At 46.8% G+C, this 25,264-nt stretch overlaps 1 long non-coding RNA gene across 1 annotated transcript; it reads left to right on the top strand.

The window, feature by feature from the left end:
- Nucleotides 1-9,083: 9,083 nt before the first annotated feature.
- On the top strand, nt 9,084-10,580 carry LOC122945016. The gene is made up of 3 exons (XR_006391080.1): nt 9,084-9,121; nt 9,620-9,714; nt 10,445-10,580. It is a non-coding gene; the product is annotated as an uncharacterized LOC122945016 (long non-coding RNA).
- The last annotated feature ends 14,684 nt before the right edge of the window (nt 10,581-25,264 follow it).

Genomic DNA, 25,264 nt, shown 5'->3' with positions numbered 1-25,264 from the left:
ACTGGAACAGTCCATTGTCAGATATTTAGGCCCAGGCACCTAGGCAGAGGAGAGAGGTCCCGTAACAGAGAATCTGGCTTCATGTCAGCAGAGAATCAGTCTACATGTCATAGCAGAGAATCATGCTTCACGTCACCCAACACTGGAACAGTCCATTGTCAGATATTTAGTACCAGGCATCCAGGCAGAGGAGAGAGGTCCCGTAACAGAGAATCTGGCTTCATGTCAGCAGAGAATTAGTCTTCATGTTATAGCAGAGAATCATGCTTCATGTCACCCAACACTGGAACAGTCCATTGTCAGATATTTAGGCCCAGGCACCCAGTCAGAGGAGAGAGGTCCCGTAACAGAGAATCTGGCTTCATGTCAGCAGAGAATCAGTCTGCATGTCATAGCAGAGAATCATGCTTCACGTCACCCAACACTGGAACAGTCCATTGTCAGATATTTAGGCCCAGGCACCTAGGCAGATGAGAGAGGTCCCGTAAAAGAGAATCTGGCTTCATGTCAGCAGAGAATCAGTCTTCATGTCATAGCAGAGAATCATGCTTCACGTTACCCAACACTGGAACAGTCCATTGTCAGATATTTAGGCCCCGGCATCCAGGCAGAGGAGAGAGGTCCCGTAACAGAGAATTTGGCTTCATGTCAGCAGAGAATCAGTTTTCATGTCATAGCAGAGAATCATGCTTTACGTCACCCAACACTGAAACAGTCCATTGTCAGATATTTAGGCCCAGGCACCCAGGCAGAGGAGAGAGGTCCCTTAACAGAGAATCAGTCTTCATGTCAGCAGAGAATGAGTCTTCATGTAATAGCAGAGAATCATGCTTCACGTCACCCAACATTGGAACAGTCCATTGTCATATATTTAGGCCCCGGCACCCAGACAGAGGAGAGGTTTATTCCACTTTGGGTTGCCCCGCAATATAATGGTAAAATGAAAATAAAAATAGGATTGAATGAGGAAGTGCCCTGGAGTACAATAATATATGGTTAAGGGGAGGTAGTTAATGTCTAATCTGCACAATGGATGGACAGGTCCTGTGGGATCCATGCCTGGTTCATTTTTATGAACGTCAGCTTGTCCACTTTGGCTGTAATGACAGGCGGCTGCGTTTGTCTGTAATGACGCCCCCTGCCGTGCTGAATACATGTTCAGACAAAACGCTGGCCGCCGGGCAGGCCAGCACCTCCAAGGCATAAAAGGCTAGCTCTGGCCACGTGGACAATTTAGAGACCCAGAAGTTGAATGGGGCCTAACCATCAGTCAGTACGTGGACGGGTGTGCACACGTACTGTTCCACCATGTTAGTGAAATGTTCCCTTCTGCTAACACGTTGCGTATAAGGTGGTTGGTGCAGTTAGCTGTGGCATGTTGACAAAACTTTTCCACATCTCTGCCATGCTAACCCTGCCCTCAGAGGAGCTGGCTGTGACACAGCTGCCTTGGCGACCTCTTGCTCCTCCTCTGCCTTGTCCTTGGGCTTCCACTTGTTCCCCTGTGACATTTGGGAATGCTCTCAGTAGCGCGTCTACCAACGTGCTCTTGTACTCGCGCATCTTCCTATCACGCTCCAGTGCAGGAAGTAAGGTGGGCACATTGTCTTTGTACCGTGGATCCAGCAGAGTGGCAACCTGGCCTGCTGCTGCTCGTACAGTCTGTCCAGCATGTGCAAGGTGGAGTTCCACCTGGTGGGCACGTCGCATATTAAGCGGTAAGCAGGAAGGCCGAAGTTGCGCTGTAGCGCAGATGGGCGAGCAACGGCCCGCACTTTATGCAGCAGCTCTGACATGTCGTGGTAGTTGTGAATGAACTTCTGCACCACCAAATTCAGCACATGCGCCAGGCAAGGGATGTGCGTCAAACCGGCTAGTCCCAGAGCTGCAACGAGATTTCGCCCATTTTCGCACACCACCAGGCCGGGCTTGAGGCTCACCGGCAGCAACCACTCGTCGGTCTGTTGTTCTATACCACGCCACAACTCCTGTGCGGTGTGGGGCCTGTCCCCCAAACATATGAGTTTCAGAATGGCCTGCTGATGTTTACCCCGGGCTGTGCTGAAGTTGGTGGTGAAGGTGTGTGGCTGACTGGATGAGCAGGTGGAAGAAAAGGAGGAGGAAGCAGAGTAGGAAGAGGAGGCAAAGAATGATGCCCTGCGATCCTTGGCGGCGGAAGGACGTGCGTCAAACAGCTCTCCGCCTGGGGCCCAGCCGCCACTACATTTACCCAGTGTGCAGTGAGGGAAATATAGCATCCCTGGCCGTGCTTACTGGTCCACGTATCTGTGGTTAGGTGGACCTTGCAACAGATGGTGTTGCGCGAGGACACTTGATTTTCTTGGATACTTGGTTGTGCAGGGAAGGCACGGCTCTCTTGGAGAAGTAGTGCCGGCTGGGAACAACATACTGTGGGACAGCAAGCGACATGAGCTGTTTGAAGCTGTCTGTGTCCACCAGCCTAAATGACAGCATTTCATAGGCCAGTAGTTTAGAAATGCTGGCATTCAGGGCCAGGGATCGAGAGTGGTTAGTGGGAATTTACGCTTTCTCTCAAATGTTTGTGAGATGGAGAGCTAAACGCTGGCGTGTGACATGGTTGAGATGCTTGGTGACGGAGGTGGTGGTGTTGGTGGTACATCCCCTGTTTGCTGGGCGGCAGGTGCCAACACTCCTCCAGAGGCGGAGGAAGAGGCCAAGGTGGCAGCAGCAGAAGAGGCTGAGGCGGTAGCAGCAGAAGAGGTAGCAGGGGGAGCCTGAGTGACTTCCTTGTTTTTAAGGTGTTTACTCCACTGCAGTTCATGCTTTGCATGCAGGTGCCTGGTCATGCAGGTTGTGCTAAGGTTCAGAACTTTAATGCCTCGCTTCAGGCTCTGATGGCACAGCGTGCAAACCACTCGGGTCTTGTCGTCAACACATTGTTTGAAGAAGTGCCATGCCAGGAAACTCCTTGAAGCTGCCTTTGGGGTGCTCTGTCCCAGATGGCGGCGGTCAGTAGCAGGCGGAGTCTCTTGGCGGCGGGTGTTCTGCTTTTGCCCACTGCTCCCTCTTTTGCTACGCTGTTGGCTCGATCTCACCACTGCCTCTTCCTCCGAACTGTGAAAGTCAGTGGCACGACCTTCATTCCATGTAGGGTCTAGGACCTCATCGTCCCCTGCATCGTCTTCCACCCAGTCTTTCTCCCTGACATCCTGTTCAGTCTGCACACTGCAGAAAGAAGCAGCAGTTGGCACCGGTGTTTCGTCATCATCAGAGACGTGCTAAGGTGGTATTCCCATGTCCTCATCATCAGGAAACATAAGTATTTGTGCATTAGTGCATTCTATGTCTTCCACCGCTCGGGAAAAGCTAGGTGGATGCCCTTGGGAAACCCTGCCAGCAGAGTCTTCAAACAGCATAATAGACTGCTGCATAACTTGAGGCTCAGACAGTTTCCCTGATATGCATGGGAGTGATGTGACAGACTGATGGGCTTGGTTTTCAGGCGCCATCTGTGCGCTTTCTGCAGAAAACTGGGTGGGAGATAATGTGAACGTGCTGGATCCACTGTCGGCCACCCAATTGACTAATGCCTGTACCTGCTCAGGCCTTACCATCCTTAGAACAGCATTGGGCCCCACCAAATATCGCTGTCAATTCTGGCGGCTACTTGGACCTGAGGTAGTTGGTACACTAGGACGTGTGGCTGTGGCAGAACGGCCACGTCCTCTCCCAGCACCAGAGGGTCCACTAACACCACCACGACCATGTCCGCGTCCCTTACTAGATGTTTTCCTCATTGTTACCGTTCACCACAATAAGAAAAATATTATTTGGCTCAATGTATTGAATTCAAATTCAGGCCTTTTTTTTACAGACACCTAACACTATCTGGCTATCTATTTAGGTACCGTATTACACTAATACAGGCACAGCAGTAACGACAGATTTAGCTGACTATGAATTTGAGGCCTATTATTTAGGCGCTGGGTGGCAGGTATACGTTTATGGACAGAATTAGACTTGGAAATGCACAGTAGCTTTTGTGTGAAGTTATTGAGAATGACCCTATCTACACCTTCAATCTAATATACCCTTTTATGAATAGATTTAAAGTAGGCCCGATACAGCAGAAACAACTGATTTAGGGAATTGCTAAGTTGGGAATTGTATTTCAACCCAGAACAAAAACTGTGCTTTGACGGACAATAAATAACTTGACCAGCTACAGAAATAACCACAGATTTAGCTGAATATAAATTTAAGGCCAATTATTTAGGCGCTGGGTGACAGGTATACGTTTACGGACAGAATTAGACTTGGAAATGCACAGTAGCTTGTGTGTGAAGTTATTGAGAATGACCCTATCTACACCTTCAATCTAATATACCCTTTTATGAATAGATTTAAAGTAGGCCTGATACAGCAGAAACAACTGATTTAGGGAATTGCTAAGTTGGGAATTGTATTTCAACCCAGAACAAAAACTGTGCTTTGGCGGACACTAAATGAATTGACCAGCCTCAGCAATAAACACAGATTTAGCTGAATATAAATTTGAGGCCTATTATTTAGGCGCTGGGTGACAGGTATACGTTTACGGACAGAATTAGACTTGGAAATGCACGGTAGCTTGTGTGTGAAGTTATTGAGAATGACCCTATCTGCACCTTCAATCTAATATACCCTTTTATGGATAGATTTAAAGTAGGCCCGATGCAGCAGAAACAACTGATTTAGGGAATTGCTAAGTTGGGAAGTGTATTTCACCTCAGAACAAAAATATATCCTTTGCCAGACAGCAGACAGTATTACAATTGGCTGGCCACAGCTGAAACACCAGATTTAGGGTACTGCTATTTTGGCAATTGTATTTCACCCCTCAATAAAATAGCAAGCACAGCCAAGCCCCTGATGTAGGATATAGCAAAAAAATAGCCACACTATTGATGGTTAAATGGACTTGGTGGCAGCTTGCCCCTGATGTAGGATATAGCAAAAAAATAACCACACTATTGATGGTTAAATAGACTTGGTGGCAGCTTGCCCCTGATGTAGGATATAGCAAAAAAATAACCACACTATTGATGGTTAAATGGACTTGGTGGCAGCTTGTGCTGGCGCACCACAAGACACAAAATGTTCCCTGATCACTCCAGAAAAAAGTGACTGAAAAACGCTCTGGGCAGCCTAAAAACAGTGAGCAATTGAATAGCAGCAGTTCAATGATCCACAGCTGTAGATCGATCACTGAATTAAGTGTTTTTTCAGAGTTAATCACTGCCTAATCTCGCCCTAACAGTCGCAGCTACAACCTCTCCCTACACTGATCAGAGTAGAGTGACGTGCGGCGCTACGTGACTCCAGCTTAATTAGAGGCTGGGTCACATGCTGCACTGGCCAATCACAGCCATGCCAATAGTAGGCATGGCTGTGACGGCCTCTTGGGGTAAGTAGTATGACGCTTGTTGATTGGCTGCTTTGCAGCCTTTCAAAAAGCGCCAAGAAAGCGACGAACACCGAACCCGGACTTTTATGAAAATGTTGGGGTTCGGGTCCGTGTCACGGACACCCCAAAATTCGGTACGAACCCGAACTATACAGTTCGGGTTCGCTCATCCCTATTCGTGACCCTTATCCGCTTCCTCTGATCTCAGACCTGTTTAACCAGATTGTTGGGGCTAAAGTTTTTTCCAAGTTGGATCTAAGAGGGGCATACAACCTGGTCAGGGTCAGAGAAGGAGACGAATGGAAGACGACCTTCAATACCCCTGAGGACCATTTTGAGAATTTGGTTATGCCTTTTGGTTTGTTGAATGCTCCAGCCGTCTTTCAGCATTTTGTGAACAGCATTTTTTATCATTTAATGGGGAAATTTGTATTAGTGTATCTAGATGACATTTAGATTTTTTCTCCTGATTTCAAAACTCATAAGGAACACTTACGTCAGATTTTGCTCATCCTGCGGGAGAATAAATTGTACGCTAAACTGGAAAAATGTGTGTTTACGGTTCCAGAAATTCAATTTCTGGGGTTTCTTCTCTCCGCTTCTGGTTTTCGCATGGACCCCGAGAAGGTCCGCGCTGTGCTTGAGTGGGAGCTTTCTGAGAATCAGAAGGCGCTGATGCATTTTTTGGGTTTTGACAATTATTACAGGAAGTTTATTTTGAATTATTCCTCTGTTGTTAAACCACTCACTGATATGACTAGAAAGGGGGTAGGTTTTTCCTCCTGGTCGGTAGAGGCGCGTAAGGCCTTTTCTAATATCAAGGAGAGTTTTGCTTCCGCTCCCATCTTGGTACAACCTGATATTTCTCTACCCTTCATAGTTGAGGTTGATGCTTCTGAGGTGGGTGTGGGTGCGGTCTTGTCTCAGGGTCCCTCTCCTGCCAAATGTTTCTCGAAGAAACTCTCCTCCGCAGAGAGAAATTACGATGTGGGAGATAGGGAGTTGTTGGCCATCAAGTTAGCTTTTGAGGAATGGCACCATTGGCTAGAGGGTGCCAGACACCCTATTACCGTGTTTACTGACCATAAGAATCTGGCTTACTTGGAGTCAGCCAAGCGTCTGAACCCGAGACAGTCCAGATGGTCTTTGTTCTTTTCAAGGTTTAATTTTGTTGTCACGCTCCGCCCTGGGGTTAAGAATGTGATGGCGGATGCCCTGTCACGTTGTTTTCCGGGAGGTGGGAATTTTGAAGATCCGGGTCCCATTTTGGCTGAAGGTATGGTGGTCTCTGCTCTTTATCCTGAATTGGAGGCAGAGGTTCAGGTAGCCCAGTCAGAGGCTCCTGATCTTTGTCCTCCTGGGAGGTTGTTTGTGCCTCTCGCTTTAAGACACAAGATTTTTAAGGAGCACCACGATACTGTCCTTGTTGGGCACCCGAGGGCAAGAGCCACAGTGGATCTCATCGCTCGGAGAATCTGGTAGCCGGCGCTTCGTAAGTCGGTTGAGGGTTTTGTGGCAGCCTGCGAGACCTGCGCTCGTGCCAAAGTCCCTAATTCACGGCCATCAGGTCCTCTCCTTCCATTACCCATTCCTTCCCATCCTTGGACATATCTGTCCATGGACTTCATTACGGACCTGCCTCATTCCTCGGGAAAGACTGTGATTCTGGTGGTGGTGGACCGTTTTAGCAAAATGGTGCATTTCATTCCTTTTCCTGGCTTGCCCAATGCTAAGACGCTGGCGCAGGCATTTATTGATCACATTGTCAAATTGCATGGTATTCCTTCAGACATAGTCTAGGATATGGGCACACAGTTTGTTTCCAGATTCTGGAAGGGTTTCTGTTCTCGCTTGGGGGTTTGGTTGTCATTCTCTTCTGCTTTCCACCCGCAGTCAAATGGCCAGACAGAGCGCGTCAATCAGAATCTGGAGACATATCTGTGCTGTTTTGTGGCGGAGAATCAGGAGGATTGGTGTTCTTTTTTGTCCCTTGCTGAGTTTGCTTTAAATAACCGTTGTCAGGAGTCCTCTGATAAGTCACCATTTTTTGGTGCATATGGGTTTCATCCACAGTTTGGGACATTCTCTGGAGAGGGGTCTTCTGGTTTACCTGATGAGGACAGATTCTCCTCGTCTTTGTCATCTATTTGGCAAAAGATTCAGGATAATCTAAAGAGCATGAGTGAGAGATATAAGCGTGTGGCGGATAAGAAACGTGTGCCTGGTCCGAACCTGAATGTTGGTGATCTGGTGTGGTTGTCTACTAAGAATATCAAATTGAAGGGTCCCTCATGGAAGTTGGGTCCTAAGTTTATTGGGCCTTACAAAATCTTGTCCGTCATCAATCCTGTTGCCTACTGTCTTGATCTTCCTCAGACTTGGAAGATCCATATTGTTTTTCATAAGTCCTTATTAAAACCTTATGTCCAACCCATTGTACCCTCGTCTTTGCCTCCTCCTCCGATTGTGGTTGAAGGTAATCTTGAATTTCAGGTCTCTAGGATTGTGGATTTTCCTGTTGTCCACGGTTCTCTCCAGTACCTCGTTCATTGGGAGGGTTATGGTCCTGAGGAGAGGATGTGGGTCCCAGTGACGGACATTAAGGCCACTCGTCTCATCAGGGCTTACCATAGGTCCCATCCTGAGAAGGTGGGCTCTGAGTGTCTGGAGTCCACTCATAGAAGGAGGGGTACTGTCACCACCAGACATCTGAGAAGCTCTGACAGACGTTCTTCAGAACCTCCTCCTTGAGGTTCTTTTTGTTTTGCTTTCGTTTTCTCATCTCGTTAGCCTCTCTCAGCTGTCATGTAGTTGCAGTGATTGCATCCCTTTAAATCCCTTCCCATACTGCATCACTTTGCGGTTTATACAACTTCCTGGAGTGTGTGCATGCTGGATTCTACTACTGAGTCTTCTACAGATAAGTTTTGTACATTCATTTGTGTTTTCCTGTTTGCTGGATCCCAGATGACCCTGACTCCCTCCGTATCAAGTGTAGGGAGCCGGTGGTCGTGTCCCCTCACTATTAAAGGGTGTTCAGGTGTTATACAGTCGAGGAATGAGGATATGCGATCATCTACCATTGAGATTTTTGCATGAGCAGTTAGGGAGAGAGCCAGGTCTGTTGCAGGGCTCTCCCTTTGGTTCCTTAGTTTTGGATCCAGTCAGTTGGATCTTCATTTTGTGTCTTCTGTACACCGTCCGTGACACATGTCTCCTTTCAATACGTTCCAAAATGTTAAGTAAAATTCTACTGTAAGTCCATCAGACCCTGTTGTTTTGTTTTTTACGAAACCTTTAAAGACAGCATGCAATTCTTCTAGCTAGATGTCCTTGCAGAGCATTTCTTGCTCCTCTCTATCCAGCTTGTTTTCTAAAGCGTTTAAGGCATCTTCAATACAGGCTTTATCTATTGTTTTTATTAAACAGCTCTTGATAGAATTGTTTGACTTTTTAAAGCATTTCTTCTTTCTTCGTTTCACCACCAATATTTGATATTACTGTTGTTTGCCCAGTTTTTTTTTTTTTTTTTTTTTTTTTTTAGAATCTTGCACATTTTTCATTAGCTTCAAGCTGCTTCACTTTGGTATTAAATATTATTTATTTGCCTTTCTGGTACATTGCCTTTTAAATTTCTCCTTTTGTTTTCTCTATCAGGTCTGAGACATCGATGCCTCCATTTCTCATCTTCAGGTAAGTCTGTAGTTTGGTACTAAGATTTTTGAATCACTGTTTTTTCTCTTTTGCTTTTTTTAATTCCAATTTTATGGAAAAAAAAAAATCATTTTGGTTTTTACATATTCCCACCATAGCAATATTGATGTGAATTTTCTTTATAACAAGTCAATTGTTTTGTAGTTTTGAACGAATACCTTCTTTACATCTTCATCATTCAATAGATCCACATTTAGCCTCCATATGCCTTTACCTTCAGTTACTTGAATTTGTGCTAGAAGCAACTTATGATCAGAGAAGATATTATCCTCCAGGGACATCGTCACAGGCTTCAGAACTTTTGAAATGAAGAAATAATCCAGTCTTGATTGAACAAAAAAGTAACTCCATGTATATCCTGGGTCATTGTCCTTTACATTACTCCAAATGTCAATTAAAGTCCAAAATCATATTTTTAAGTTGCTGCACTGTTTTGTCTCTTTTTGCTTGCTCACTAGTTCTGTCTTCCTCTTTTAGGGCAAAATATAAGTCTCTGGCCATGATCACTGGTGGTTGACCAGCTAAGAAAGGTTGCATGTCCTCTAGCATCTCAGCTCTTTCATAAAGTTCAGGTGAAGCATGTACATTTAGTAATTTGATTTCTCAGTCATTAAAGTTGATATTTACTAATAAAGCTCTTCCTAGAATCAATTGTATGTATGAAATGATTTAACAACTATTTCCTTTGAATAGTATTCCATATCCAGCAGCTTTGTTATTGTTGTCTCCAGACCACGATGAAGGGCCCTGTGTCCAACTTTCCCTTAGGTCTGCATAGTTTGGGGAGTATTCTATTCCACATTATTGTAAAAAGATGATGTCGCAGTTGACTGTCTCCAGATAAGCCAAAACAGCAGTCTCTTAGATGCTCCCTGTAAAGGGGGGATATTAATTACCAATATACGTCTCAACCGTTCCTCAACACTCCCTTAAATACTCCTTACGTTAAGGGAGGAGATTTTTAGTGTATCAGACATTTTCCAAATAACAGAAAGTCTCTTTGCATACAAAAGCAGATCTCTTTGTTGAGCTCTCTAGCAAATTTCTCACTTTCTGTGAGAGGAATTTGTAGGAAATCATGGCCCATCAGATCATTTTATCAGATTAACTACTTGACATAAAAAGAACTAATGGTTAGTGATGCTGAGCCCTCAAACTTAAGAATGTGCATAGGATCAGATAAGGTCATGCTTGGTCTTAAGCTGCTGGCGTCTCATCTGCACTTTGACAGGATGCTCTTTTGACACTAAGAACCTGTTCATCATGACCACTCACTTTTCTTTTTGTTTCTTTTGTCTGTAGGTCCATGGCTTCGTCTCCTGCGATCGTCCCCTTCACTCCTGCATCAGTAGTAGGTTTCCATGCCACCTTTGCAAAAGCAGATTTTCCAGGAACACTCTTCACAGGATCCACCATTTTCTCTTTCATCAGCAGTCTGCATGTTCCAGGTACGCTTGTGGTCTCGGGTTTCACCGATTCTTTCAAAGCAGGTGCAGCTCCAGGCTTTCTGGGGGCCTCCAGTTCTTCCATAGGTTCCTTGCCTACGGCAACATCCGCATAGGACCGAGCTGTAGCTCACTTTGGACAGTCTTTAAAGGCATGGGTTTCCATCCTGCACAGGTTGCAGATAATCATATTCTGACAGTCAGGTGCTTTTATGCCCTGCTTGTTGGCACTTCTTACCAAATCCTGCCTCCTCTTTACGGCTTGTACGTGGCCAAATTTATGACACTTTAGACATCCCTAGATAATAAATGTACCCTCTATCTCTTCCAATTGTGAAGCTTGATGGGTGATTTAATCCTACAATTATTTCAGGGTCCTCCCTGAAGGTGACAAAAGTTTTTATACTTTCCGGTCCATAAGTCCACTTTATTCATAAGCTTCCGGCCAGATTTCAAAGTTAAACAATATCTCGAAAGAAAAAATTCAATGTCACATATGGAAAAAAAAGGATTATACATGTGTACAATTAGTGGATATTCCTCCATCGAATAGAGTCAAACAAAATTAAGTCCATGTAGAATGGGATCAGCGTCATCGATCTTGAGCTGCTCGTACAAGTTGTGACAGTCTAAAAGAGTATCAAATGTGAGAATGTACATATCTTTCCTTGAATCGTTGAGAGCAAGAATGCTTCCCTTCTTCAAGTTCAAAGTCTTTATTCACAAAGAAAAACAACTCGCCTTTCTTTTCTTCATCTTTCGAGATTTCAATCTGCTCGGAATTTTGGCTCCTCATATCGTCTTGGTGAAACGGACATTCGGTATATATACTGCCATCCTTCAGTTGGGTAATCTCCACTATGAAGCTCTGACAACCCCTTGCCCAAGTCAGTCAAGCCAGAAATATTATACAAAAGGCTGATAAGCGATCGGCCAGGCCAGCTCTCTATCCAAATGGAGAAAGCCAGCAAGCCTCAAAGTTGCTTGGTTTGCGTTGGATGGCTTAGGGGACCTGCGCACCTAGATCATTATCATTAGGGTGACATATATTGTAAAAAAAAAATTGGGATGCCAGCTGCATAAAAATCTTCAGTTTTCTAATAGTCCTAACATTACATTCAATAGCCTTTCAATACTGTTTAGTCATGTAAACTCATTTGCATAAACTTGGGCATATGGGGAAGACATGCAAATAGTGTTTCAGCTGAAAAACAAGGCAGATTTTGCTAATTTGCATATCTTTACTATATGCCCAAGTGAGTTTACATGACAAAACTGTATATAAAGGTTATTGAATATAATATGAGGGCAATTAGAAAACTGAAAATTTTTATGCGGCTCTCCTAAGCAGTGAGAAAAGAGTTAGCTGGCATCCCCCCAAAAAATGTACAATTTTTGGCACCCTAATGATAATGATCTAGGGGCGCAGGTTCCCAATGCAATCCAAATCAAACCAAGCAACTTTGAGGCTTGCTGGCTTAGGCTAGTTTCACACTAGCGTTCGTCGGACCGCTCGTGAGCTCCGTTTGAAGGAGCTCACGAGCGGACCCGAACGCCTCCGTCCAGCCCTGATGCAGTCTGAATGGAGCGGATCCGCTCAGACTGCATCAGTCTGGTGGTGTTCAGCCTCCGCTCCGCTCGCCTCCGCACGGACAGGCGGACAGCTGAACGCTGCTTGCAGCGTTCAGCTGTCCGCCTGGCCGTGCGGAGGCGAGCGGATCCGTTCAGACTTACAATGTAAGTCAATGGGAACGGATCCGCTTGAAGAGGTCACCATATGGCTCAATCTTCAAGCGGATCCGTCCCCCATTGACTTTACATTGAAAGTCTGAACGGATCCGCTCAGGCTACTTTCACACTTAGAATTTTTTCTAAGTTATTAATGCAGACGGATCCGTACTGAACGGAGCCTCCGTCTGCATTAATATGATCGGATCCGTTCAGAACGGATCCGATCAAGCGCTAGTGTGAAAGTAGCCTTATTCCTTTTTGATAGAGAGTGCGTGTGCAATACGTGCATATTACATTGCCAATTTTTTCAATCGCGAATTATAGGTAATGAAATTGCGTGCACAATATGTGCATATTAGATTGCCAATTTTTGCAATTGCTAATTTTGTAATTCACAAATTTGTGGCTAATATTCAGCTTAAATTTTTTGAAATATTGCAAATTTGTATATTGCCTATGCTGCTCATCACTAGTAAGCAGCCAAACATGCAGCTTGCCCAAGTACCCAGTTCCTTCAGGCTACACCCTACACTGCAATGGTATGTCATGGCCAGTGTCATCATCATCAGTAGAGATGAGTGAAGTTTTAAAAAATGTTATGCCTCGCCAAATATTTCCAAAAAACGTTCTTCATTCAGAATTATTTTGTCGTGAGGCGAGTTAAATCAGCTACACCCCAGGCATGCAGGGAGAGGGTATCTCGGTGTACATTACTGTGCATTGTAGCAACATGCATAGCTACTCCTTTCTGGTAGTGAAACAGTTACTGTGTGTCAGTATGACAAGCAGGTCACGTACAGTATATGGATGTGCGCATTGGCATGCATCACTATTAGGCTCAGTTCAGACTTCAGTTAATACGTCAGTTATGGGTCAAAAACACAGAACAGGTGCAGATTTTTTTATGATACCTTATCTGTGAGTAGGATTGGATCAATGTACATTAACTGACCAAATAACTGAAGTGTGAACTCAACCTTACAGGTCAATGTTTGTCAGGTATAATGTAAATAACCGTGCAGTGGCTCAAGATTCTCCTATTATAACATCTGCTGATTCTATGTAGATAGTTAGCCTGTTAACCACTGATTTTACTACATTGCGAAAGATTGGTCTCATTTCACCGTTTGTAGGGTGTCCACATTGATAGATAAGTTACTATGTTGCCCACTCATTCTACTATAGATTGAAAGAGCAGCCTCATTTTATACCATATGCCAGTGATGGCTAACCTTGGCACTCCAGCTGTGGTAAAACTACAACTCCCAAGATGCCCCCCTTGCTTGGCTGCTCTCAGAACTCTGTAGAAATAAATGGAGCATGCTGGGAGTCGTAGTTTCACCACAGCTGGAGTGCCAAGGTTAGCCATCACTGCCATATGCTGTTTCCACATAGATTGCTAGAGAACCTGTTCTGTTGCCTACTGATACAAGTAGTGGCTCCATGACAGAGTGGGGAGGGTGTCAGAAGTAAGTTTGTGTCGACGTCAATGTTTATTTTCCCCTTCGTCTGATCCATCAGAAGAATAATCCTCCCAAAAAATGGATCCTGTCTTTTGAGCGGTCAGTAGAGATGTCGTGAACATAAAATTATCTGTTTGCGAACTGCGAACGCTAATTTCCGCAAATGTTCACGAACGGGCGAACCGCCATAGACCCCAATAGGCAGGAGAATTTTAAAACCCACAGGGACTCTTTCTGGCCACAATAGTGATGGAAAAGTTGTTTCAAGGGGACTAAAACCTGGACTGTGGCATGCCGGAGAGGGATCCATGGCAAAACTCCCATGGAAAATTACGTAGTTGACATAGAGTTGGGTTTTAATCCATAAAGGGCATAAATCATCAATGTTTGGAATAATGTGATTTAAAAAATCAGGTATGATGTTGTATCGATAAGGTAGTATAAGGGTTACGCCCGCTTCACAGTGACAGACCAAACTATGACAGACCAAACTCCCCGTTAACGCATCGCAAACAACCGCAAACAGTCCATTTGCACAACCGCAAACTCCCCATTTGCAGAAGGTTGGATACCAAGCTAGCCATGTCCCGTTCCTTGTCCTCACTGACGTCATTGAAGGTCTCTTCCTCCACCCAGCCATGTACAAAACCAAGGGTCCCCGAAAGGTGACAACAAGCCCCCTTGGGATGTCTGCTGTGGTTGGTCTTCCACCTCCTCAAAGCCGCCTTCCTCCTCTGACTCCTCTTCTTCAGACTCCTCTCTCTGCGTTGCCGCAGGTCCAGCAATCGACGATGACAAGGCTGCTTTTGGTGGTGATGGTGACCACAACTCTTTCTCTTCATGCTCATCTACGGCCTGATCCAGCACTCTTCGCAGGGCACGCTCCAGAAAAAACGCATATGGGATGAGGTTGATGATGTTGCCTTGGGTTTGACTGACCAGGTTTGTCACCTTCGCAAAAGGACGCATGAACCTACAGCCATTGTGCATGAGCGTTCAGTAACGCGGCAAAAAAATACCCAGCTCCGCAGAGGCTGTCCTCTTTTTATTAAATTGAAAAAATCTGTTCTTACCAGTTTAATCTCTGTTTTGTCCCCTATCAGGGGCCGGTGTGGTGTATGGAATAGATTTTAGGAACCAAAAGATGGAAAAAGATGCTTGGTCGGTCGTCTTACTTCCAATTTGGCGCACGGCGCGTGCGCCATGCAATGTACTGTGCTACCCTATATGAGTGGTATGTTAAGTAATACTATTCCTATCAGTTTAATCTCTGTTACATCCCCTATCAGGGGCCGGTCTATGGAATAGATTTTAGGAACCGGGAGATGGAAAAAGATGTTTGGTTTGTCCTCTTACTTCCAATTTGGGGCACTGCACGTGCGCCATGCAATGAACTGTGCCATCGTATATGAGTAGTATGTTAAGTAGTACTATTCCTATCAGTTTAATTCCTGTTACATCCCCTATCAGGGGACGTGTTTCGAATAGATTTTAGACAACTGCAAAGAGTTGTCAATAGTTGACACACTCATGACATAAATTTTATTCCTCTATGCGTCAATCTTGGTGTAGTGCTTAGAGTTGAGCGAACACCTGGATGTTCGGGTTCTAGAAGTTCAGCCGTACTTCCCGGAAATGTTCGGGTTCGGAACCCGACCCGAACTTCGTCCTGAACCCGAACCCCATTGAAGTCAATGGGGACCCGAACTTTTCGGCACTAAAAAGGCTGTAAAACAGCCCCGGAAAGGGCTAGAGGGCTGCAAAAGGCAGCAAAATGTAGGTAAATCCCCTGCAAACAAATGTGGATAGGGAAATGAATAAAAATAAAAATAAAATAAATAAAAATTAACCAATATCAATTGGAGAGAGGTCCCATAGCAGAGAATCTGGCTTCACGTCACCCACCACTGTAACAGTCCATTGTCATATATTTAGGCCCCGGCACCCAGGCAGAGGAGAGAGGTCCCATAACAGAGAATCTGGCTTCATGTCAGCAGAGAATCAGTCTTCATGTCATAGCAGAGAATCATGCTTCACGTCACCCAAAACTGGAACAGTCCATTGTAAGATATTTAGGCCCAGGCACCCAGGCAGAGGAGATAGGTGTCATGGTCTTACCTTCTTGCTGTTCTCCTTTGTTTGACATGTGCTGGCGGCCATCTTGGTTTCTGGGTTTCTTATAGCCTCCCACCCTGCGGCTTCTCCTTCCCACTGGGAGGAGCTGGATGCCTAGCTCATATATATAGGAGGTCTGTGGCTTCAGTTCCTTGCTTGGTCCTCCTGTGTTCACATGCTTCTAAGACTGCTGCTGCTTCTGGTTCCTGATCCTGGCTTCGTCTGACTACCCTGCTGGTTCCTGATCCAGACTTCATCTGACTACCCTGCTGGTTCCTGATCCAGGCTTCGTCTGACTACCCTTCTGGTTCCTGACCTCTGGCTTCGCAAGACCCTGCTTCGGTTTAGCCATCCGTTTGGACTTTTGCCTTACAGCTTGATTTTCAATAAAGCCTTCTTATTTCCACTTATCTCTTGTTGTACGTCTGGTTCATGGTTCCATGACATTAGGACCAAGCCATGAATTCTGACGGTACAGGGCCATCCTCGCTACCTACGCTGGTTGCCAGACTTGATCAGCAGGATCACCTGTTGGGTCGGTTCGCTGTGGCGTTGCAAACCCTGCTTGAACGCACGGCTCATTTAGCTTCCGTTGCCGATGGGTCGGTTGTCGCTCCTGGGCCCGCTCCTACTGCCGCTCCGGTTGTTGCGCCAGAGTCTACCCCGACACCTGTTGCTGCGCCTGCGGTGTTTCGGGGTATGACCGGTTCTGCCCCCCTTCCACAGCGCTTTGGGGGAGAGCCAACTCAGTGCCGAGGTTTCCTTAACCAGGTGGGCATTTATTTTGAGTTGCTGCCACATGCCTTTCCTACTGAGAGATCAAAGGTGGGCTTCTTGATCTCGCTGCTCTCGGACAAGGCCTTGGCCTGGGCCAGCCCTTTATGGGAGAACAACAATCCGGTGGTTGCCGAGTTTTCCGGTTTTGTTGCTTCTCTTCGGAAGGTATTCGATGTGCCGGCTCGTGCTGCCTCTGCTGCGAAGCTCCTTATGTCCATCAGACAGGGTTCACGATCCGTAGCTGAATACGCCATTGAGTTTCGTACCCTGGCAGCAGAGGTGGGCTGGAATAATGAGGCTCTGGTCGCTGCTTTCTCTCATGGTCTCTCGGATGCCTTGAAGGATGAGGGTGCAGCTAAGGACCTACCAGTGGAGCTCGAGTCTCTTATTTCTTTCCTGATTTTGATTGACACCAGACTCAGGGAGAGACCTTCCTTTAAGGAGAGCCTGCGGAGGTCTTCTAACAGATTGGCGCCTACATTTGCTGTCCCACCCGTACCTCCCTCTCCTCCCACGCCTCCTGGGGATGACTTGTCTGGGGGTGAACCCATGCAGCTGGGGTTTGCTCGCCTGTCCGAGGGGGAGAGGGTACTCCGGAGACGCGAGGGCCGATGCATGTACTGTGGTCTCGGTGGGCATTTTCGGTTGGCATGCCCGAACCGTCCGGGAAACGCTCTCACCTGAGATCCTGTCGGGGGCAGATCTTGGGTAGAGTCTCCTCGTCCCCGGTTTCCCGTGTTGACAAACCACTGATTACTGTTGTCCTCTCCTGGGTCGGGGGCTCGGTGACGACCCAGGCAATGGTGGACTCTGGTGCTGGTGGTTTGTTCATTGATAGTGTGTTCGCTGCCGCCAATTCCATTCCTCTGCAGCCTCGAGGTTCCCCACTGGCTCTTGAGGCGATAGACGGCAGACCCCTTCTGCCGCCACACGTGACTCAGGAGACCCTTCCAGTGGGGATGGCCATTGGTGCCGTTCACAGAGAGTCGGTCTGTCTCCAGGTTATTTCGTCTCCACACTACTCGGTGGTCTTGGGGTACCCCTGGCTCCAGAAGCATAATCCGACTTTCGATTGGAGATCGGCCGAGATCCTCTCGTGGTCACCGCAGTGTGGGGCTAGTTGCATCCATGGGCCTGTCAAGTTGCTGTGTACTTCCTCGGACTCTCTGTTGCCTCCTGAATACGAGGAGTACAGGGATGTATTCGATAAGGTGCGCGCGGTTGCCCTACCTCCGCACCGCCCATACGATTGTGCCATAGAGTTACAACCTGGTGCCGTTCCTCCTCGTGGCAAAGTCTATCCACTGTCGGTAGCGGAGAATAAGGCCATGGAGGAGTACGTGAGGGAGGCGCTTTCACGCGGACACATTCGCAAATCCTCGTCCCCGGCAGGGGCTGGATTTTTCTTTGTGAAAAAGAAGGGCGGTGAGTTGAGGCCTTGCATTGATTACAGGGGTCTCAATCACATCACGATCAAGAACGCTTACCCGATACCCTTGATTTCCAAACTGTTCGATCGCCTCAAAGGGGCCACGGTCTTTACCAAACTCGACCTGAGGGCGGCATATAACCTGGTAAGGATCAAGGCGGGCGATGAGTGGAAGACCGCGTTTAACACCAGGACCGGTCATTATGAATCCTTGGTTATGCCCTTTGGGTTGTGCAATGCGCCCGCAGTCTTCCAGGAATTCATCAACGATGTTTTCCGTGACCTGTTGCAGCAGTGTGTGGTGGTCTATTTGGATGACATCTTGGTATATTCTGAATCCATGGAGGCCCAAATTCTGGATGTCAGACGAGTGTTGCAACGGTTACGAGAGAACAAGCTGTTCGGTAAGCTTGAGAAATGCGAATTTCACCGATCCCAGGTAACCTTCTTAGGTTACATCATTTCCGCTGAGGGGTTCTCCATGGATCCTGAGAAGGTTTCGGCTGTCTTACAGTGGCCCCAGCCCAGTGGTCTTCGTGCCCTGCAGCGCTTTTTGGGCTTCGCCAATTATTATCGGAAGTTCATCAGGGACTTTTCCATGCTCATATATATAGGAGGTCTGTGGCTTCAGTTCCTTGCTTGGTCCTCCTGTGTTCACATGCTTCTAAGACTGCTGCTGCTTCTGGTTCCTGATCCTGGCTTCGTCTGACTACCCTGCTGGTTCCTGATCCAGACTTCATCTGACTACCCTGCTGGTTCCCGATCCAGGCTTCGTCTGACTACCCTTCTGGTTCCTGACCTCTGGCTTCGCAAGACCCTGCTTCGGTTTAGCCATCCGTTTGGACTTTTGCCTTACAGCTTGATTTTCAATAAAGCCTTCTTATTTTCACTTATCTCTTGTTGTACGTCTGGTTCATGGTTCCATGACAATAGGTCCCGTAACAGAGAATCTGGCTTCATGTCAGCAGAGAATCAGTCTTCATGTCATAGCAGAGAATCATGCTTCACGTCACCTACCACTGGAACAGTCCATTGTCAGATATTTAGGCCCCGGCATCCAGGCAGAGGAGAGAGGTCCCGTAACAGAGAATATGGCTTCATGTCAGCAGAGAATCAGTCTTCATGTCATAGCAGAGACTCATGCTTCACATCACCCAACACTGAAACAGTCCATTGTCAGATATTTAGGCCCCGGCACCCAGGCAGAGGAGAGAGGTCCCGTAACAGAGAATCTGGCTTCATGTCAGCAGAGAATCAGTCTTCATGTCATAGCAGAGAATCATGCTTCACGTCACCCAACATTGGAACAGTCCATTGTCATATATTTAGGCCCCGACACCCAGACAGAGGAGAGGTTCATTCAACTTTGGGTTGCCCCGCAATATAATGGTAAAATGAAAATAAAAATAGAATTGAATGAGGAAGTGCCCTGGAGTACAATAATATATGGTTAAGGGGAGGTAGTTAATGTCTAATCTGCACAAGGGATGGACAGGTTCTGTGGGATCCATGCCTGGTTCATTTTTGTGAACGTCAGCTTGTCCACATTGGCTGTAGACAGGTGGCTGCGTTTGTCTGTAATGATGCCCCCTGCCGTGCTGAATACACGTTCAGACAAAACGCTGGCCGCCGGGCAGGCCAGCATCTCCAAGGCATAAAAGGCTAACTCTGGCCACGTGGACAATTTAGAGACCCAGAAGTTGAATGGGGCCGAACCATCAGTCAGCACATGGAGAGGTGTGCACATGTACTGTTCCACCATGTTAGTGAAATGTTGCCTCCTGCTAACACGTTGCTTATTAGGTGGTGGTGCAGTTAGCTGTGGCGTGTTGACAAAACTTTTCCACATCTCTGCCATGCTAACCCTGCCCTCAGAGGAGCTGGCTGTGACACAGCTGCCTTGGCGACCTCTTGCTCCTCCTCTGCCTTGGCCTTGGGCTTCCACTTGTTCCCCTGTGACATTTGGGAATGCTCTCAGTAGGGCGTCTACCAACGTGCGCTTGTACTCGCGCATCTTCCTATCACGCTCCAGTGCAGGAAGTAAGGTGGGCACATTGTCTTTGTACCATGGATCCAGCAGGGTGGCAACCTAGTAGTCCGCACACGTTAAAAAGTGGGCAACTCTGCTTTCGTTGCGCAGGCACTGCAGCATGTAGTTGCTCATGTGTGCCAGGCTGCCCAGAGGTAAGGACAAGCTGTCCTCTGTGGGAGGCGTATCGTCATCGTCCTGCCTTTCCCCCCAGCCACGCACCAGTGATGGGCCCAAGCTGCGTTGGGTGCCACCCCGCTGTGACCATGCTTCATCCTCATCCTCCTCCACCTCCTCCTCATCCTTGTCCACCTCGTCCTTATGTAGTGGGCCCTGGCTGGCCACATTTGTACCTGGCCTCTGCTGTTGCAAAAAAACTCCCTCTGAGTCACTTCGAAGAGACTGGCCTGAAAGTGCTAAAAATGACCCCTCTTCCTCCTCCTCCTGGGCCACCTCCTCTTCCATCATCGCCCTAAGTGTTTTCTCAAGGAGACATAGAAGTGGTATTGTAACGCTGATAACGGCGTCATCGCCACTGGCCATGTTCGTGGAGTACTCGAAACAGCGCAACAGGGCACACAGGTCTCGCATGGAGGCCCAGTCATTGGTTGTAAAGTGGTGCAGTTCCGCAGTGCGACTGACACGTGCGTGCTGCAGCTGAAACTCCACTATGGCCTGCTGCTGCTCGCACAGTCTGTCCAGCATGTGCAAGGTGGAGTTCCACCTGGTGGACACATCGCATATGAGGCGGTGAGCGGGAAGGCCAAAGTTACGCTGTAGCGCAGACAGGATAGCAGCGGCAGGATGTGAACACCGGAAGCGCGAACAGACGGCCCGCACTTTATGCAGCAGCTCTGACATGTCGGGGTAGTTGTGAATGAACTTCTGCACCACCAAATTCAGCACATGCGCCAGGCAAGGGATGTGCGTCAAACCGGCTAGTCCCAGAGCTGCAGCGAGATTTCGCCCATTATCGCACACCACCAGGCCGGGCTTGAGGCTCGCCGGCAGCAACCACTCGTCGGTCTGTTGTTCTATACCCCGCCACAACTCCTGTGCGGTGTGGGGCCTGTCCCCCAAACATATGAGTTTCAGAATGGCCTGCTGATGTTTACCCTGGGCTGTGCTGAAGTTGGTGGTGAAGGTGTGTGGCTGACTGGATGAGCAGGTGGAAGAAGAGGAGGAGGAAGCCAAGTAGGAGAAGGAGGCAACAGGAGGCAAAGAATGTTGCCCTGCGATCCTTGGCGGCGGAAGGACGTGCGCCAAACAGCTCTCCGCCTGGGGCCCAGCCGCCACTACATTTACCCAGTGTGCAGTTAGGGAGATATAGCGTCCCTGGCCGTGCTTACTGGTCCACGTATCTGTGGTTAGGTGGACCTTGCCACAGATGGCGTTGCGCAGTGCACACTTGATTTTATCGGATACTTGGTTGTGCAGGGAAGGCACGGCTCTCTTGGAGAAGTAGTGCCGGCTGGGAACAACATACTGTGGGACAGCAAGTGACATGAGCTGTTTGAAACTGTCTGTGTCCACCAGCCTAAATGACAGCATTTCATAGGCCAGTAGTTTAGAAATGCTTGCATTCAGGGCCAGGGATCGAGAGTGGCTAGGTGGGAATTTACGCTTTCTCTCAAATGTTTGTGAGATGGAGAGCTGAACGCTGGCGTGTGAAATGATTGAGATGCTTGGTGACAGAGGTGGTGGTGTTGGTGGTACATCCTCTGTTTGCTGGGCGGCAGGTGCCAACGTTCCTCCAGAGCCGGAGGAAGAGGCCAAGGCGGCAGCAGCAGTGGAGGCCAAGGCGGCAGCAGCAGAAGAGGTAGCAGGGGGAGCCTGAGTGACTTCCTTGTTTTTAAGGTGTTTACTCCACTGCAGTTCATGCTTTGCATGCAGGTGCCTGGTCATGCAGGTTGTGCTAAGGTTCAGAACTTTAATGCCTCGCTTCAGGCTCTGATGGCACAGCGTGCAAACCACTCGGGTCTTGTCGTCAGCACATTGTTTGAAGAAGTGCTATGCCAGGGACCTTCTTGAAGCTGATTTTGGGGTGCTCGGTCCCAGATGGCGGCGGTCAGTAGCAGGTGGAGTCTCTTGGCGGCGGGTGTTCTGCTTTTGCCCACTGTTCCCTCTTTTGCTACGCTGTTGGCTCGATCTCACCACTGCCTCTTCCTCCGAACTGTGAAAGTCGGTGGCACGACCTTCATTCCATGTGGGGTCTAGGACCTTATCGTCCCCTGCATCGTCTTCCACCCAGTCTTGATCCCTGACCTCCTGTTCAGTCTGCGCACCGCAGAAAGAAGCAGCAGTTGGCACCTGTGTTTCGTCATCATCAGAGACGTGCTGAGGTGGTATTCCCATGTCCTCAACATCAGGAAATATCAGTGGTTGTGCGTCAGTGCATTCTATGTCTTCCACCGCTGGGGAAGGGCTAGGTGGATGCCCTTGGGAAACCCTGCCAGCATAGTCTTCAAACAGCATAAGAGACTGCTGCGTATGGTATGCATGGGGGGATGTGACAGACTGATGGGCTTGGTTTTCAGGCACCATCTGTGCACTTTCTGCAGAAGACTGGGTGGGAGATAATGTGAACGTGCTGGATCCACTGTCGGCCACCCAATTGACTAATGCCTGTACCTGCTCAGGCCTTACCATCGTTAGAGCGGCATTGGGCCCCACCAAATATCGCTGTAAATTATGGTGGCTACTGGTACCAGAGGTAGTTGGTACACTAGGACGTGTGGCTGTGGCAGAACAGCCACGTCCTCTCCCAGCACCAGAGGGTCCACTAACACCACCACGACCATGTCCGCGTCCGCGTCCCTTACTAGATGTTTTCCTCGTTGTTACCGTTCACCTCAATAAGAAAAATATTATTTGACCCAATGTATTGAATTCAAATTCAGGCCTTTTTTTACAGACACCTAACACTATCTGGCTATTTATTTTGGTACTGTATTACACTAATAAAGGCACAGCAGTAACGACAGATTAAGCTGAATATAAATTTGAGGCCTAGTATTTAGGCGCTGGATGACAGGTATACGTTTACGGACAGAATTAGACTTGGAAATGCACGGTAGCGTGTGAAGTTATTGTGGATGACCCTATCAGCACCTTTAATCTAATATACCCTTTTATGGATAGATTTAAAGTAAGTCTGATACAGCAGAAACCAATTATTTAGGAAATTGCTAAGTTGGGAATTGTATTTCAACCCAGAACATAAACTGTGCTTTGACGGACACAAAATAACTTGACCAGCTACAGCAATAACCACAGATTTAGCTGGATATAAATTTGAGGCCTATTATTTAGGCGCTGGGTGACAGGTATATGTTTACAGACAGAATTAGACTTGGAAATGCACAGTAGCGTGTGTGTAAAGTTATTGAGAATGACCCTATCAGCACCTTAAATCTAATATACCCTTTTATGGATAGATTTAAAGTAGGCCTGATACAGCAGAAACCACTATTTTAGGAAATTGCTAAGTTGGGAATTGTATTTCAACCCAGAACAAAAACTGTGCTTTGACGGACACAAAATAACTTGACCAGCTACAGCAATAACCACAGATTTAGCTGAATATAAATTTGAGGCCTAGTATTTAGGCGCTGGGTGACAGGTATACGTTTACAGACAGAATTTGACTTGGAATTGCACAGTAGCGTGTGTGTGAAGTTATTGAGAATGACCCTATCAGCACCTTGAATCTAATATACCCTTTTAGGGATAGATTTAAGGTAGGCCTGATACAGCAGAAACCACTAATTTAGAGAATTGCTAAGTTGGGAATTGTATTTCAACCCAGAACAAAAACTGTGCTTTGACGGACACTAAATAACTTGACCAGCCACAGCAATAACCACAGATTTAGATGAATATAAATTTGAGGCCTATTATTTAGGCGCTGGGTGACAGGTATACGTTTACAGACAGAATTAGACTTGGAATTGCACAGTAGCGTGTGTGTGAAGTTATTGAGAATGACCCTATCTGCACCTTGAATCTAATATACCCTTTTAGGGATAGAGTTAAAGTAGGCCTGATACAGCAGAAACCACTTAATTAGAGAATTGCTAAGTTGGGAATTGTATTTCAACCCAGAACAAAAACTGTGCTTTGACGGACACAAAATAACTTGAACAGCTTCAGCAATAACCACAGATTTAGCTGAATATAAATTTGAGGCCTATTATTTAGGCGCTAGGTGACAGGTATACGTTTACAGACAGAATTAGACTTGGAATTGCACAGTAGCGTGTGTAAAGTTATTGAGAATGACCCTATCTGCACCTTAAATCTAATATACCCTTTTAGGGATAGATTTAAAGTAGGCCTGATATAGCAGAAACCACTAATTTAGAGAATTGCTAAGTTGGGAATTGTATTTCAAACCAGAACAAAAACTGTGCTTTGACGGACACTAAATAACTTGACCAGCCACAGCAATAACCACAGATTAAGATGAATATAAATTTGAGGCCTATTATTTAGGCGCTGGGTGACAGGTATATGTTTACAGACAGAATTAGACTTGGAATTTCATAGTAGCGTGTTTGTAAAGATATTGAAAATGACCCTATCTGCACCTTGAATCCAATATACCCTTTTAGGCATAGATTTAAAGTAGGCCTGATACAGCAGAAACCACAAATTTAGAGAATTGCTAAGTTGGGAATTGTATTTCAACCCAGAACAAAAACTGTGCTTTGACGGACACTAAATAACTTGATCAGCCACAGCAATAACCACAGATTTAGATGAATATAAATTTGAGGCCCAGTATTTAGGCGCTGGGTGACAGGTATACGTTTACAGACAGAATTTGACTTGGAATTGTACAGTAGCGTGTGTGTGAAGTTATTGAGAATGACCCTATCTGCACCTTGAATCTAATATACCCTTTTAGGGATAGATTTAAAGTAGGCCTGATACAGCAGAAACCACTAATTTAGAGAATTGCTAAGTTGGGAATTGTATTTCAACCCAGAACAAAAACTGTGTTTTGACGGACTCAAAATAACTTGACCAGCCTCAGCAATAACCACAGATTTAGATGAATATAAATTTGAGGCCAATTATTTAGGCGCTGGGTGACAGGTATACGTTTACAGACAGAATTAGACTTGGAAA

This window comes from Bufo gargarizans, chromosome 8, assembly GCF_014858855.1.
Source record: "Bufo gargarizans isolate SCDJY-AF-19 chromosome 8, ASM1485885v1, whole genome shotgun sequence".
Taxonomy (NCBI): domain Eukaryota; kingdom Metazoa; phylum Chordata; class Amphibia; order Anura; family Bufonidae; genus Bufo; species Bufo gargarizans.
Note: the sequence above shows the minus strand (reverse complement) of the source record. Positions and strands in the feature narration are given on the sequence as shown.